Below are 18,252 nucleotides of genomic sequence, written 5' to 3' on the forward strand. Positions count from 1 at the left end.
ATTGAGGATTGAGGACTGAGGCTTGAGGATTGAGGGTTGAGCATTGAGGATTGAAGATTGAGGATTGGGTATTGAGGTTTGAAGAATGATAATTGATGATTGAGGGTTGATGATTGAGTATTGAGGATCTAGGATTGGAGATTGAATATTGAGGATTGAAGATTGGGGATTGAGGATTGAGGATTGAGTATCTAGGATTGGAGATTGATTATTGAGGATGAAGATTGAGAATTGAGGATTGAGGATTGAAAATTGAGAATTGAGGATGGGGACTAAGGGTTGAGGATTGAGGGTTGACAAATGAGGATTGGGGAATGAGGATTGAGGATTGATGATTCAAGATTGAGTATTGAGGATTGTAGAATGAGGATTGAGGATTGAGGATTGAGGATCGAGGATTGAAGATTTAGTATTGAGGATTGAACATAGAGGATTGAGAATTGAGGATTGAGGATTGAGGATTGAAGATTGAGGATTGGGTATTGAGGATTGAAGAATGAGGATTGAGGATTGAGGATTGAGGATTGAGTGTTGTGGATTGAGGATTGAGTATTGAGGATGGAAGACTGACGATTGAGGATTGAGAATTGAGGATTGAGGATCGAGGATTGAGGATCGAAGATTTAGTATTGAGGATTGAAGATAGAGGATTGAGAATTGAGGATTGAGGATTGAGGATTGAAGATTGAGGATTGGGTACTCAGGATTGGAGAATGAGGATTGAGGATTGAGGATTGAGGATTGAGGATTGAGGATTGAAGATTCAGTATTGAGGATTGAAGATTGGGAATTGAGGATTGAGGATTGAACATTGAGGACTGAGTGTTGAGTGGTGAGTGATGAGAATTGATGTTTGTGGATAGAGGTTTGAAGATTGCAGATTGAGTATTGAGTATTGAAAACTTTGAATTGAGGATATTCTATTGAGGATTGAGGATTGACGACAGATTGATTAGGACTGAGGTCTGAAGATTGAGGATTCAGGATTGAGGATTCAGAATTGAGGTTTGAGGGCTAAGGATTGAGGATTGAAGATTGAGTATTGAGGATTGAGGATTGAGGATTGAAGATCGAGGATTGAGGATTGAGGATGGTGGCTGACGGTTGAGGATTGAGGATTGAGTATTGAGGATGAGGGCTGAGGGTTGAGGATTGAGGTTTGAGGACTGAGGGCTGAGGATTGATGATTGAGAATTGAGGATTGAGGATTGAGGATTGAAGATTGAGGATTGGGTGTTGAGGATTGAAGAATGAGGATAGAGGATTGAGGATCGAGGATTGAGGATTGAGGATTGAGTATTGAAGATTGAGTATTGATCAGTGAGGATTGAGGATTGTGGATTGAGGATTGAGGATTGAGGATTGAGGATTGAAGATTGAGTATTGAGGATTGAAGATTGAGGATTGAGGATTGAGGATTGAGGACTGAAGATTGGGGATTGAGGATTGAAGGTTGAGAAATGAGGATTGAGGATTGAGGATTGATGATTGAAGATTGAATATTGAGGATTGAAGACTGAGGATTGAGTATTGAGGATTGAGGATTGAGGATTGAGGATTGAGGATTGAGTATTGAAGACTGAGCATTGATGATTGAGGATTGAGGATTGAGGATTGAGGATTGAAGATTGAATATTGATGATTGAATATTGAGGACTGAGGATTGAGGTTTGAAGACTGAGGATTGCAGATTGAGTATTGAGGATTGAAGATTGAGTATTGAGGATTGAAGATTGAGGATTGAGGATTGAGGATTGAGGATTGAAGGTTGAGTATTGGGTATTGAGGATTGAAGAATGAGAATTGAGGATTTAGGATTGAGGATTGAGATTGAGGGCTGAGAGTTGAGGATTGAGGTTTGAGGATTGAGGATTGAGGATTGAGGATTGAGGATTGAAGATTGAGGATTGGGTGTTGAGGATTGAAGAATGAGGATAGAGGATTGAGGATCGAGGATTGAGGATTGAGGATTGAGTATTGAAGATTGAGTATTGATCAGTGAGGATTGAGGATTGTGGATTGAGGATTGAGGATTGAGGATTGAAGATTGAATATTGAGGATTGCAGGTGCAGGATTGAGGATTGAGGATTGAGGATGGAGGATGAGGGCTGAGGGTTGAGGATTGAGGTCTGAGGACTGAGGAAATAGGATTGAGGGTTGAGAATTGAGGATTGAGGATTGAGGATTGAAGATCGAGGATTGGGTATTGAGGATTGAAGAATGAGGATTGAGGATTGAGGAGTGAGGATTGAGGATTGAGGATTGAAGGTTGAGTATTGGGTATTGAGGATTGAAGAATGAGGATTGAGGATTTAGGATTGAGGATTGAGGTTGAGGGCTGAGTGTTGAGGATTGAGGTTTGAGGATTGAGGATTGAGGATTGAGGATTGAGGATTGAAGATTGAGTATTGAGGATTGAAGATTGAGGATTGAGGATTGAGGATTGAGGATTGATGATTGAAGATTGAGTATTGAGGATTGAAGATTGAGGATTGAGTATTGAGGATTGAGGATTGAGGATTGAGGATTGAGGATTGAGTATTGAAGATTGAGGACTGATGATTGAGGATTGAGGATTGAGGATTGAAGATTGAATATTGATGATTGAATATTGAGGACTGAGGATTGAGGGTTGTGTATTGACGACGAGGACTGAGGGTTGAATATTGATGTTTGAGGTCTGAGGGTTAAGGATTGAGGATTGAGAATTGAGGATTGAGGATTGAGGATTGAAGACTGAGGATTGGGTATTGTGGACTGAAGAATGAGGATTGAAGATCGAGGTTTGAGGATTGAGGATTGCAGATTGAGTATTGAGGATTGAAGATTGAGGATTGAGGATTGAGGATTGAAGATTGAGGATTGAGGATTGAGTGTTGAGGATTGAGGGTTGAAGATTGAGTATTGAGGATTGAAGATTGAGCACTCAGGATTGAGTACTGAGGATTGAGGGTTGGGGATTGAGGATTGAAGATTGAGAATTGAAGATTGAGTATTGAGGACTGAAGATTGACGATTGAGGATTAAGGATTGAGGATTGAGGACTGAGGATTGAAGATTCAGTATTGAGGATTGAAGGCTGAGGATTGTGGATTGAGGATCCAGGATTGGAGATTGATTATTGAGGATTGAAGATTGAGAATTCAGGATTGAGGATTGAGAATTGAGAATTGAGGATGAGGACTGAGGGTTGAGGATTGAGGTTTGAGAAATGAGGATTGAGGATTGAGGATTGAGGATTGAGGATTGAGGATTGAGGATTCAGTATTGACGATTGAGTATTGATCACTGAGGATTGAGGATTGAGTATTGAGGATTGAAGATTGAATATAGAGGATTGAAGATTCAGGATTGAGGATTGAGTATCGAGGATGGAGGATGAGGGCTGAGGGCTGAGGATTGAGGTTTGAGGATTGCAGGTTGAGTATTGAGGATTGAAGATTGAGGATTCAGGATTGAGGATTGAGGATTGAGGATTGACGATTGAGGATTGAGGATTGAAGATTGAGTATTGAGGATTGAAGATTGAGGATTGAGGATTGAGGATTGAGGATTGAGGATTGAGCATTGAAGATTGAGCATTGGGGATTGAGGATTGACGATTGAGGATTGAGTATTGAGGATTGAAGATTGAGTATTGAGGATTGAGTATTGAGGACTTAAGATTCAGGATTGAGGATTGAGGATGGGGGCTGACGGTTGAGGATTGAGGTTTGAGGCCTGAGGACTGAGGATAGAGCATTGAGAAATGAGGATTGCGAATTGAGGATTGAAGATTGAGTATTGGGTATTGAGGATTCAAGAATGAGGATTGAGGATTGAGGATTGAGGATTGAGGATAGAAGATTGAGTATTGAGGATTGAAGACTGACGATTGAGGATTGAGAATTGAGGACTGAGGATTGAGGATTGAGGATTGAGGATTGAGTATTGAAGATTGAGTATTGATCAGTGAGGATTGAGGATTGTGGATTGAGGATTGAGGATTGAGTATTGAGTATTGAAGATTGAGGATTGATGATTGAGGATTGAGGATTGAGGATTGAGGATTGAGTGTTGAGGATTGAAGATTGAGTATTGAGGATAGATGACGGACGATTGAGGATTGAGGATTGAGGATTGAGGATCGAGGATTGAGGATTGAAGATATAGCATTGAGAACTGAAGGTAGAGGATTGAGAATTGAGGATTGAGGATTGAGGATTGAAGATTGAGTATTGGGTATTGAGGATTCAAGAATGAGGATTGAGGATTGAGGACTGAGGATTGAGGATAGATGATTGAGTATTGAGGATTGAAGACTAACGATTGAGTATTGAGAATTGTGGACTGAGGATTGAGGATTGAGGATTGAGGGTTGAGAATTGATGATTGAGGATTGAAGATTGAGTATTGAGGATTGAAGGTTAAGGATTGAGGATTGAGGATTGAGGATTGACGATGAGGGCTGAGGGTTGAGGATTGAGGTTTGAGGACTGAGGACTGAGGATTGAGGATTGAGAATTGGGGATTGAGGATTGAGGATTGAAGATTGAGGATTGGGTATTGAGGATTGAAGAATGAGGGTTGAGGATTGAGGATTGAGGATTGAGGATTGAGGATTGAAGATTCAGGTTTGGGTACTGAGGATTGAAGAATGAGGATTGAGTATTGAGGATTGAGGATTGAGGATTGAAGATTGAGTATTGACGATTGAGGATGGGGGCTGACGGTTCAGGATTGAGGTTTGAGGACTGAGGACTGAGGATAGAGCATTGAGAAATGAGGATTGGGGATTGAGGATGGAAGATTGAGTATTGGGTATTGAGGATCGAAGAATGAGGATTGAGGATTGAGGTTTGAGGATTGAGGATTGAAGATTGAGAATTGAGGATTGAAGACTGACGATTGAGAATTGAGGATTGAGGACTGAGGATTGAGGATTGAGGATTGAAGATTGAGGATTTGGTATTGAGGGTTGAAGAATGAGGATTGAGAATTGAGGATAGAGGATTGAGTGTTGAGGATTGAAGATTGAGTATTGAGGATAGAAGACTGACGATTGAGGATTGAGGATTGAGTGTTGAAGATTGAGAACTGATGATTGAGGAATGAGGAGTGAGGATTGAGGATTGAGGATTGAGTATTGAAGATTGAGGATTGATGAATGAGGACTGAGTATTGAGTGTTGAGTGATGAGAATTGATGTTTGTGGATAGAGGTTTGACGATTGCAGATTGAGTATTGACTATTGAAAACTTTGAATTGAGGATATTCTATTGAGGATTGAGGATTGACAACAGATTGATTAGGACTGAGGTCTGAAGATTGAGGATTCAGGATTGAGGATTCAGAATTGAGGTTTGAGGGCTAAGGATTGAGGATTGAAGATTGAGTATTGAGGACTGAGGATTGAGGATTGAAGATCGAGGATTGAGGATTGAGGATGGTGGCTGACGGTTGGGGATTGAGGTTTGAGGACTGAGGACTGAGGATAGAGCATTGAGAAATGAGGATTCAGGATTGAGGATTGAAGATTGAGTATTGGGTATCGAGGATTGAAGAATGAGGATTGAGGATTGAGGATTGAGCATTGAGGATGAGGGCTGAGGGTTGAGGATTGAGGTTTGAGGACTGAGGACTGAGGATTGAGTGTTGAGAATTGATGCTTGAGGTTTGAGATTTGATTATTGAATATTCTGGATTGAGTATTGAACCATAAGAGTTCAGGATGTTCTATTGAGTATTGAGAATTGAGGATTGATGGTTGAGTATTGAGGATTGATGGTTGAGGGTTGAGTGTTGAATATTGTGGATTGAGGACAGAGGATTGGGGATTGATGATTGAGGATTGAAGATTGATTAGTGATGATTGAAGATTGAGGACTGAGGATTGAGGGTTGAGGATTGAGGACGAGGACTGACGGTTGAGGATTGAGGTTTGAGGATTGAGGATTGAGGATTGAGGACTGAGGCTTGAGGATTGAGGATTGAGCATTGAGGATTGAAGATTGAGGATTGGGTATTGAGGTTTGAAGAATGATAATTGATGATTGAGGGTTGAGGATTGAGTATTGAGGATCTAGGATTGCAGATTGATTATTGAGGATTGAAGATTGGGGATTGAGGATTGAGGATTGAGGATCTAGGATTAGAGATTGATTATTGAGGATGAAGATTGAGAATTGGGTATTGAGGTTTGAAGAATGAGGATTGAGAATTGAGGATTGAGGATTGAGGATTGAGGATTGAGGATTGAGGATTGAGGATTGAGTATTGAGGATTGAAGACTGACGATTGAGGATTGAGGATTGACGACTGAGGATTGAGGATTGAAGATTGATGATTGAGGATTGGGTATTGAGGATTGAAGAATGAGGATTGAGGATTGAGGATTGAGGATTGAGTGTTGAGGATTGAAGATTGAGTATTGAGGATAGAAGGCTGACGATTGAGCATTGAGGATTGAGTATTGAATATTAAGGATTGATTATTGAGGAATGAGGATTGAGGAATGAGGATTGAGGATTGAGTATTGAAGATTGAGGATTGATGATTGAGGACTGGGGATTGAGGATTGGGGATAGAGGATTGAGGATTGAGGTTTGAGGACTGAGGGCTGAGGATTGTGGATTGAGGATTGAGGATTGAAGATTCAGTATTGAGGATTGAAGATTGGGAATTGAGGATTGAGGATTGAACATTGAGGACTGAGTGTTGAGTGTTGAGTGATGAGAATTGATGTTTGTGGATAGAGGTTTGAAGATTGCAGATTGAGTATTGAGTATTGAAAACATTGAATTGAGGATATTCTATTGAGGATTGAGGATTGACAACAGATTGTTGAGGACTGAGGGCCGAAGATTCAGGATTCAGGATTCAGGATTCAGAATTGAGGTTTGAGGACTGAGGATTGAGGATTGAAGATCGAGTATTGAGGATTGAAGATTGAGGATTGAGAATTGAGGATTCAGTATTGAGGATGAGGGCTGAGGGCTGAGGATTGAGGTTTGAGGACTGAGGACTGAGGATTGAGGATTGAGGATTGAGGATTGAGGATTGAGGATTGAAGATTGAGTATTGAGGATTGAAGATTGACGATTGAGGATTGAGGATTGAGGATTGAGGATTGAGGATTGAACGTTGAGGACTGAGTGTTGAGGGTTGAGTGATGAGTATTGATGCTTGTGGATAGAGGTTTGAACATTGCAGATTGTGTATTGAGTATTGAAAACCTTGAATTGAGGATATTCTATTGAGGATTGAGGATTGACAACAGATTGTTGAGGACTGAGGTCTGAAGATTGAGGATTCAGGATTTTGGTCTCAGAATTGAGGTTTGAGGACTAAGGATTGAGGATTGAAGAATGAGTATTGAGGATTGAGGATTGAGGATTGAAGATTGAGTATTGACGGTTGAGGATGGGGGCTGACGGTTCAGGATTGAGGTTTGAGGACTGAGGACTGAGGATAGAGCATTGAGAAATGAGGATTGAGGATTGAGGATTGAAGATTGAGTATTGGGTATTGAGGATCGAAGAATGAGGATTGAGGATTGAGGTTTGAGGATTGAGGATTGAAGATTGAGTATTGAGGATTGAAGACTGACGATTGAGGATTGAGGATTCAGGACTGAGGATTGAGGATTGAGGATTGAAGATTGAGGATTGGGTATTGAGGATTGAAGAATGAGGATTGAGGATTGAGGATAGAGGATTGAGTGTTGAGGATTGAAGATTGAGTACTGAGGATAGAAGACTGACGTTTGACTATTGAGGATTGAGTGTTGAAGATTGAGGACTGATGATTGAGGAATGAGGATTGAGGATTCAGGATTGAGGATTGAGTATTGAAGATTGTGGATTGATGATTGAGGACTGAGGATTGAGTGTTGAGTGATGAGAATTGATGTTTGTGGATAGAGGTTTGAAGATTGCAGATTGAGTATTGACTATTGAAAACTTTGAATTGAGGATATTCTATTGAGGATTGAGGATTGACAACAGATTGATTAGGACTGAGGTCTGAAGATTGAGGATTCAGGATTGAGGATTCAGAATTGAGGTTTGAGTGCTAAGGATTGAGGATTGAAGATTGAGTATTGAGGACTGAGGATTGAGGATTGAAGATCGAGGATTGAGGATTGAGGATGGTGGCTGACGGTTGGGGATTGAGGTTTGAGGACTGAGGACTGAGGATAGAGCATTGAGAAATGAGGATTCAGGATTGAGGATTGAAGATTGAGTATTGGGTATCGAGGATTGAAGAATGAGGATTGAGGATTGAGGATTGAGCATTGAGGATGAGGGCTGAGGGTTGAGGATTGAGGTTTGAGGACTGAGGACTGAGGATTGAGTGTTGAGAATTGATGCTTGAGGTTTGAGATTTGATTATTGAATATTCTGGATTGAGTATTGACCCATAAGAGTTCAGGATGTTCTATTGAGTATTGAGAATTGAGGATTGATGGTTGAGTATTGAGGATTGATGGTTGAGGGTTGAGTGTTGAATATTGTGGATTGAGGACAGAGGATTGGGGATTGATGATTGAGGATTGAAGATTGATTAGTGATGATTGAAGATTGAGGACTGAGGATTGAGGGTTGAGGATTGAGGACGAGGACTGACGGTTGAGGATTGAGGTTTGAGGATTGAGGATTGAGGATTGAGGACTGAGGCTTGAGGATTGAGGATTGAGCATTGAGGATTGAAGATTGAGGATTGGGTATTGAGGTTTGAAGAATGATAATTGATGATTGAGGGTTGAGGATTGAGTATTGAGGATCTAGGATTGCAGATTGATTATTGAGGATTGAAGATTGGGGATTGAGGATTGAGGATTGAGGATCTAGGATTAGAGATTGATTATTGAGGATGAAGATTGAGAATTGGGTATTGAGGTTTGAAGAATGAGGATTGAGAATTGAGGATTGAGGATTGAGGATTGAGGATCTAGGATTGGAGATTGAATATTGAGGATTGAAGATTGGGGATTGAGGATTGAGGATTGAGTATCTAGGATTGGAGATTGATTATTGAGGATGAAGATTGAGAATTGAAGATTGAGGATTGAGAATTGAGAATTGAGGATGGGGACTAAGGGTTGAGGATTGAGGGTTGAGAAATGAGAATTGGGGAATGAGGATTGAGGATTGAGGATTGAGGATTGAGGATTGAGGATTAAGTATTGAAGATTGAGTATTGATCACTGAGGATTGAGGATTGAGGATTGCAGATTGAGTATTGTGGATTGAAGATTGAGGATTCAGGATTGAGGATTGAGGATTGTGGATTGAGGATTGAGGATTGAGGATTGAAGATTGAGTATCGAGGATTGAAGATTGAGGATTGAGGATTGAGGATTGAGGATTGAGGATTGAAGATTGAGGATTGGGTATTGAGGATTGAAGAATGAGGGTTGAGGATTGAGGATTGAGGATTGAGGATTGAGGATTGAAGATTCAGGTTTGGGTACTGAGGATTGAAGAATGAGGATTGAGGATTGAGGATTGAGGATTGAGGATTGAAGATTGAGTATTGAGGATTGAAGATTGACGATTGAGGATTGAGGATTGAGGATTGAGGATTGAACGTTGAGGACTGAGTGTTGAGGGTTGAGTGATGAGTATTGATGTTTGTGGATAGAGGTTTGAAGATTGCAGTTTGAGTATTGAGTATTGAAAGCTGTGAATTGAGGATATTCTATTGAGAATTGAGTATTGACAATTGATTGTTGAGGACTGAGGGCCGAAGATTGAGGACTCAGGATTGAGGATTCAGAATTGAGGTTTGAGGGCTGACGATTGTGGATTGAGGATTGAGGATTGAAGATTCAGTATTGAGGATTGAAGATTGGGAATTGAGGATTGAGGATTGAACATTGAGGACTGAGTGTTGAGTGTTGAGTGATGAGAATTGATGTTTGTGGATAGAGGTTTGAAGATTGCAGATTGAGTATTGAGTATTGAAAACTTTGAATTGAGGATATTCTATTGAGGATTGAGGATTGACAACAGATTGTTGAGGACTGATGTCTGAAGATTGAGGATTCAGGATTTTGGATTCAGAATTGAGGTTTGAGGACTAAGAATTGAGGATTGAAGATTGAGTATTGAGGATTGAGGATTGAGGATTAAAGATTGAGTATTGACGATTGAGGATGGGGGATGACGGTTCAGGATTGAGGTTTGAGGACTGAGGACTGAGGATAGAGCATTGAGAAATGAGGATTGAGGATTGAGGATTGAAGATTGAGTATTGGGTATTGAGGATCGAAGAATGAGGATTGAGGATTGAGGTTTGAGGATTGAGGATTGAAGATTGAGTATTGAGGATTGAAGACTGACGATTGAGGATTGAGGATTGATGACTGAGGATTGAGGATTGAGGATTGAAGATTGAGGATTGGGTATTGAGGATTGAAGAATGAGGATTGAGGATTGAGGATAGAGGACTGAGTGTTGAGGATTGAAGATTGAGTACTGAGGATAGAAGACTGACGATTGAGGATTGAGGATTGAAGATTGAGTATTGAGGATTGAAGACTGACGATTGAGGATTGAGGATTGAAGACTGACGATTGAGGATTGAGGATTGAGGACTGAGGATTGAGGATTGAAGATTGATGATTGAGGATTGGGTATTGAGGATTGAAGAATGAGGATTGATGACTGAGTATTGAGGATTGAGGATTGAAAATTGATTATTAAGGATTGAAGATTGAGGATTGAGGATTGAGGATTGAGGATTGAGAATTGAGAATTGAGGATGAGGACTGAGGGTTGTGGATTGAGGTTTGAGGAATGTGGATTGAGAATTGAGGATTGAGTATTGAGGATTGAGGATTGAGGATTGAGGATTGAGTATTGAAGATTGAGTATTGATGACTGAGGATTGAGGATTGAGGATTGAGGATTGAGGATTGAGGATTGAAAATTGAGCATCGGGGACTCAAGAATGAGGATTGAGGATTGAGGATTGAGGACGGAGGATGAGGGCTGAGGGTTGAGGATTGAGGTTTGAGTATTGAATCCTGAGAATTCAGGATATTCTATTGAGTGTTGAGAACTGAGGATTGATGGTTGAGTATTGAGGACTGAAGATTGAGGATTGAGGAATGAGTATTGAAGGTTGAGGATTGATGATTGAGGATTGAGGATTGGGGATTGAGGATTGAGTATTGAGTATTGAAGATTGAGGATTGATGATTGAGGATTGAGGATTGAGGATTGAGGATTGAGGATTGAGTGTTGAGGATTGAAGATTGAGTATTGAGGATAGAAGACGGACGATTGAGGATTGAGTATTGAGGATTGAGGATCGAGGATTGAGGATTGAAGATTTAGTATTGAGGACTGAAGGTAGAGGATTGAGAATTGAGGATTGAGGATTGAGGAATGAAGATTGAGTATTAGGTATTGAGGATTCAAGAATGAGGATTGAGGATTGAGGATTGAGGATTGAGGATAGAAGATTGAGTATTGAGGATTGAAGACTGACGATTGAGTATTGAGAATTGAGGACTGTGGATTGAGGATTGAGGATTGAGGGTTGAGAATTGATGATTGAGGATTGAAGATTGAGTATTGAGGATTGAAGGTTAAGGATTGAGGATTGAGGATTGAGGATTGACGATGAGGGCTGAGGGTTGAGGATTGAGGTTTGAGGACTGAGGACTGAGGATTGAGGATTGAGAATTGGGGATTGATGATTGAGGATTGAAGATTGATTAGTGATGATTGAAGATTGAGGACTGAGGATTGAGGGTTGAGGATTGAGGACGAGGACTGACGGTTGAGGATTGAGGTTTGAGGATTGAGGATTGAGGATTGAGGACTGAGGCTTGAGGATTGAGGGTTGAGCATTGAGGATTGAAGATTGAGGATTGGGTATTGAGGTTTGAAGAATGATAATTGATGATTGAGGGTTGAGGATTGAGTATTGAGGATCTAGGATTGGAGATTGAATATTGAGGATTGAAGATTGGGGATTGAGGATTGAGGATTGAGTATCTAGGATTGGAGATTGATTATTGAGGATGAAGATTGAGAATTGAGGATTGAGGATTGAAAATTGAGAATTGAGGATGGGGACTAAGGGTTGAGGATTGAGGGTTGACAAATGAGGATTGGGGAATGAGGATTGAGGATTGATGATTCAAGATTGAGTATTGAGGATTGTAGAATGAGGATTGAGGATTGAGGATTGAGGATCGAGGATTGAAGATTTAGTATTGAGGATTGAACATAGAGGATTGAGAATTGAGGATTGAGGATTGAGGATTGAAGATTGAGGATTGGGTATTGAGGATTGAAGAATGAGGATTGAGGATTGAGGATTGAGGATTGAGTGTTGTGGATTGAGGATTGAGTATTGAGGATGGAAGACTGACGATTGAGGATTGAGAATTGAGGATTGAGGATCGAGGATTGAGGATCGAAGATTTAGTATTGAGGATTGAAGATAGAGGATTGAGAATTGAGGATTGAGGATTGAGGATTGAAGATTGAGGATTGGGTACTCAGGATTGGAGAATGAGGATTGAAGATTGAGGATTGAGGATTGAGGATTGAGGATTGAAGATTCAGTATTGAGGATTGAAGATTGGGAATTGAGGATTGAGGATTGAACATTGAGGACTGAGTGTTGAGTGGTGAGTGATGAGAATTGATGTTTGTGGATAGAGGTTTGAAGATTGCAGATTGAGTATTGAGTATTGAAAACTTTGAATTGAGGATATTCTATTGAGGATTGAGGATTGACGACAGATTGATTAGGACTGAGGTCTGAAGATTGAGGATTCAGGATTGAGGATTCAGAATTGAGGTTTGAGGGCTAAGGATTGAGGATTGAAGATTGAGTATTGAGGATTGAGGATTGAGGATTGAAGATCGAGGATTGAGGATTGAGGATGGTGGCTGACGGTTGAGGATTGAGGATTGAGTATTGAGGATGAGGGCTGAGGGTTGAGGATTGAGGTTTGAGGACTGAGGGCTGAGGATTGATGATTGAGAATTGAGGATTGAGGATTGAGGATTGAAGATTGAGGATTGGGTGTTGAGGATTGAAGAATGAGGATAGAGGATTGAGGATCGAGGATTGAGGATTGAGGATTGAGTATTGAAGATTGAGTATTGATCAGTGAGGATTGAGGATTGTGGATTGAGGATTGAGGATTGAGGATTGAGGATTGAAGATTGAGTATTGAGGATTGAAGATTGAGGATTGAGGATTGAGGATTGAGGACTGAAGATTGGGGATTGAGGATTGAAGGTTGAGAAATGAGGATTGAGGATTGAGGATTGATGATTGAAGATTGAGTATTGAGGATTGAAGACTGAGGATTGAGTATTGAGGATTGAGGATTGAGGATTGAGGATTGAGGATTGAGTATTGAAGACTGAGCATTGATGATTGAGGATTGAGGATTGAGGATTGAGGATTGAAGATTGAATATTGATGATTGAATATTGAGGACTGAGGATTGAGGTTTGAAGACTGAGGATTGCAGATTGAGTATTGAGGATTGAAGATTGAGTATTGAGGATTGAAGATTGAGGATTGAGGATTGAGGATTGAGGATTGAAGGTTGAGTATTGGGTATTGAGGATTGAAGAATGAGAATTGAGGATTTAGGATTGAGGATTGAGGTTGAGGGCTGAGAGTTGAGGATTGAGGTTTGAGGATTGAGGATTGAGGATTGAGGATTGAGGATTGAAGATTGAGGATTGGGTGTTGAGGATTGAAGAATGAGGATAGAGGATTGAGGATCGAGGATTGAGGATTGAGGATTGAGTATTGAAGATTGAGTATTGATCAGTGAGGATTGAGGATTGTGGATTGAGGATTGAGGATTGAGGATTGAGGATTGAGGATTGAGGATTGAAGATTGAGGATTGAGGATTGAGGATTGAGGACTGAAGATTGGGGATTGAGGATTGAAGGTTGAGAAATGAGGATTGAGGATTGAGGATTGATGATTGAAGATTGAATATTGAGGATTGAAGACTGAGGATTGAGTATTGAGGATTGAGGATTGAGGATTGAGGATTGAGGATTGAGTATTGAAGACTGAGCATTGATGATTGAGGATTGAGGATTGAGGATTGAGGATTGAAGATTGAATATTGATGATTGAATATTGAGGACTGAGGATTGAGGTTTGAAGACTGAGGATTGCAGATTGAGTATTGAGGATTGAAGATTGAGTATTGAGGATTGAAGATTGAGGATTGAGGATTGAGGATTGAGGATTGAAGGTTGAGTATTGGGTATTGAGGATTGAAGAATGAGAATTGAGGATTTAGGATTGAGGATTGAGGTTGAGGGCTGAGAGTTGAGGATTGAGGTTTGAGGATTGAGGATTGAGGATTGAGGATTGAGGATTGAAGATTGAGGATTGGGTGTTGAGGATTGAAGAATGAGGATAGAGGATTGAGGATCGAGGATTGAGGATTGAGGATTGAGTATTGAAGATTGAGTATTGATCAGTGAGGATTGAGGATTGTGGATTGAGGATTGAGGATTGAGGATTGAAGATTGAATATTGAGGATTGCAGGTTCAGAATTGAGGATTGAGGATTGAGGATGGAGGATGAGGGCTGAGGGTTGAGGATTGAGGTCTGAGGACTGAGGAAATAGGATTGAGGGTTGAGAATTGAGGATTGAGGATTGAGGATTGAAGATCGAGGATTGGGTATTGAGGATTGAAGAATGAGGATTGAGGATTGAGGAGTGAGGATTGAGGATTGAGGATTGAAGGTTGAGTATTGGGTATTGAGGATTGAAGAATGAGGATTGAGGATTTAGGATTGAGGATTGAGGTTGAGGGCTGAGTGTTGAGGATTGAGGTTTGAGGATTGAGGATTGAGGATTGAGGATTGAGGATTGAAGATTGAGTATTGAGGATTGAAGATTGAGGATTGAGGATTGAGGATTGAGGATTGATGATTGAAGATTGAGTATTGAGGATTGAAGATTGAGGATTGAGTATTGAGGATTGAGGATTGAGGATTGAGGATTGAGGATTGAGTATTGAAGATTGAGGACTGATGATTGAGGATTGAGGATTGAGGATTGAAGATTGAATATTGATGATTGAATATTGAGGACTGAGGATTGAGGGTTGTGTATTGACGACGAGGACTGAGGGTTGAATATTGATGTTTGAGGTCTGAGGGTTAAGGATTGAGGATTGAGAATTGAGGATTGAGGATTGAGGATTGAAGACTGAGGATTGGGTATTGTGGACTGAAGAATGAGGATTGAAGATCGAGGTTTGAGGATTGAGGATTGCAGATTGAGTATTGAGGATTGAAGATTGAGGATTGAGGATTGAGGATTGAAGATTGAGGATTGAGGATTGAGTGTTGAGGATTGAGGGTTGAAGATTGAGTATTGAGGATTGAAGATTGAGCACTCAGGATTGAGTACTGAGGATTGATGATTGAGGATTGAGGATTGGGGATTGAGGATTGAGTATTGGGTATTGAAGATTGAGGATTGATGATTGAGGATTGAGGATTGAGGATTGAGGATTGAGTGTTGAGGATTGAAGATTGAGTATTGAGGATAGAAGACGGACGATTGAGGATTGAGGATTGAGGATTGAGGATCGAGGATTGAGGATTGAAGATTTAGTATTGAGGACTGAAGGTAGAGGATTGAGAATTGAGGATTGAGGATTGAGGTTTGAAGATTGAGTATTGGGTATTGAGGATTCAAGAATGAGGATTGAGGATTGAGGATTGAGGATTGAGGATAGAAGATTCAGTATTGAGGATTGAAGTCTGACGGTTGAGTATTGAGAATTGAGGACTGTGGATTGAGGATTGAGGATTGAGTGTTGAGAATTGATGATTGAGGATTGAAGATTGAGTATTGAGGATTGAAGGTTAAGGATTGAGGATTGAGGATTGAGGATTGACGATGAGGGCTGAGGGTTGAGGACTGAGGTTTGAGGACTGAGGACTGAGGATTGAGGATTGAGAATTGGGGATTGAGGATTGAGGATTGAAGATTGAGGATTGGGTATTGAGGATTGAAGAATGAGGGTTGAGGATTGAGGATTGAGGATTGAGGATTGAGGATTGAGGATTGAAGATTCAGGTTTGGGTACTGAGGATTGAAGAATGAGGATTGAGGATTGAGGATTGAGGATTGAGGATTGAAGATTGAGTATTGAGGATTGAAGATTGACGATTGAGGATTGAGGATTGAGGATTGAGGATTGAGGATTGAGGATTGAACGTTGAGGACTGAGTGTTGAGGGTTGAGTGATGAGTATTGATGCTTGTGGATAGAGGTTTGAACATTGCAGATTGTGTATTGAGTATTGAAAACCTTGAATTGAGGATATTCTATTGAGGATTGAGGATTGACAACAGATTGTTGAGGACTGAGGTCTGAAGATTGAGGATTCAGGATTTTGGTCTCAGAATTGAGGTTTGAGGACTAAGGATAGAGGATTGAAGAATGAGTATTGAGGATTGAGGATTGAGGATTGAAGATTGAGTATTGACGGTTGAGGATGGGGGCTGACGGTTCAGGATTGAGGTTTGAGGACTGAGGACTGAGGATAGAGCATTGAGAAATGAGGATTGAGGATTGAGGATTGAAGATTGAGTATTGGGTATTGAGGATCGAAGAATGAGGATTGAGGATTGAGGTTTGAGGATTGAGGATTGAAGATTGAGTATTGAGGATTGAAGACTGACGATTGAGGATTGAGGATTCAGGACTGAGGATTGAGGATTGAGGATTGAAGATTGAGGATTGGGTATTGAGGATTGAAGAATGAGGATTGAGGATTGAGGATAGAGGATTGAGTGTTGAGGATTGAAGATTGAGTACTGAGGATAGAAGACTGACGATTGACTATTGAGGATTGAGTGTTGAAGATTGAGGACTGATGATTGAGGAATGAGGATTGAGGATTCAGGATTGAGGATTGAGTATTGAAGATTGTGGATTGATGATTGAGGACTGAGGATTGAGTGTTGAGTGATGAGAATTGATGTTTGTGGATAGAGGTTTGAAGATTGCAGATTGAGTATTGACTATTGAAAACTTTGAATTGAGGATATTCTATTGAGGATTGAGGATTGACAACAGATTGATTAGGACTGAGGTCTGAAGATTGAGGATTCAGGATTGAGGATTCAGAATTGAGGTTTGAGGGCTAAGGATTGAGGATTGAAGATTGAGTATTGAGGACTGAGGATTGAGGATTGAAGATCGAGGATTGAGGATTGAGGATGGTGGCTGACGGTTGGGGATTGAGGTTTGAGGACTGAGGACTGAGGATAGAGCATTGAGAAATGAGGATTCAGGATTGAGGATTGAAGATTGAGTATTGGGTATCGAGGATTGAAGAATGAGGATTGAGGATTGAGGATTGAGCATTGAGGATGAGGGCTGAGGGTTGAGGATTGAGGTTTGAGGACTGAGGACTGAGGATTGAGTGTTGAGAATTGATGCTTGAGGTTTGAGATTTGATTATTGAATATTCTGGATTGAGTATTGAACCATAAGAGTTCAGGATGTTCTATTGAGTATTGAGAATTGAGGATTGATGGTTGAGTATTGAGGATTGATGGTTGAGGGTTGAGTGTTGAATATTGTGGATTGAGGACAGAGGATTGGGGATTGATGATTGAGGATTGAAGATTGATTAGTGATGATTGAAGATTGAGGACTGAGGATTGAGGGTTGAGGATTGAGGACGAGGACTGACGGTTGAGGATTGAGGTTTGAGGATTGAGGATTGAGGATTGAGGACTGAGGCTTGAGGATTGAGGATTGAGCATTGAGGATTGAAGATTGAGGATTGGGTATTGAGGTTTGAAGAATGATAATTGATGATTGAGGGTTGAGGATTGAGTATTGAGGATCTAGGATTGCAGATTGATTATTGAGGATTGAAGATTGGGGATTGAGGATTGAGGATTGAGGATCTAGGATTAGAGATTGATTATTGAGGATGAAGATTGAGAATTGGGTATTGAGGTTTGAAGAATGAGGATTGAGAATTGAGGATTGAGGATTGAGGATTGAGGATCTAGGATTGGAGATTGAATATTGAGGATTGAAGATTGGGGATTGAGGATTGAGGATTGAGTATCTAGGATTGGAGATTGATTATTGAGGATGAAGATTGAGAATTGAAGATTGAGGATTGAGAATTGAGAATTGAGGATGGGGACTAAGGGTTGAGGATTGAGGGTTGAGAAATGAGAATTGGGGAATGAGGATTGAGGATTGAGGATTGAGGA

The sequence above is a fragment of the Calliopsis andreniformis genome, unplaced genomic scaffold (assembly GCF_051401765.1).
Source record: "Calliopsis andreniformis isolate RMS-2024a unplaced genomic scaffold, iyCalAndr_principal scaffold0295, whole genome shotgun sequence".
Lineage (NCBI taxonomy): Eukaryota > Metazoa > Arthropoda > Insecta > Hymenoptera > Andrenidae > Calliopsis > Calliopsis andreniformis.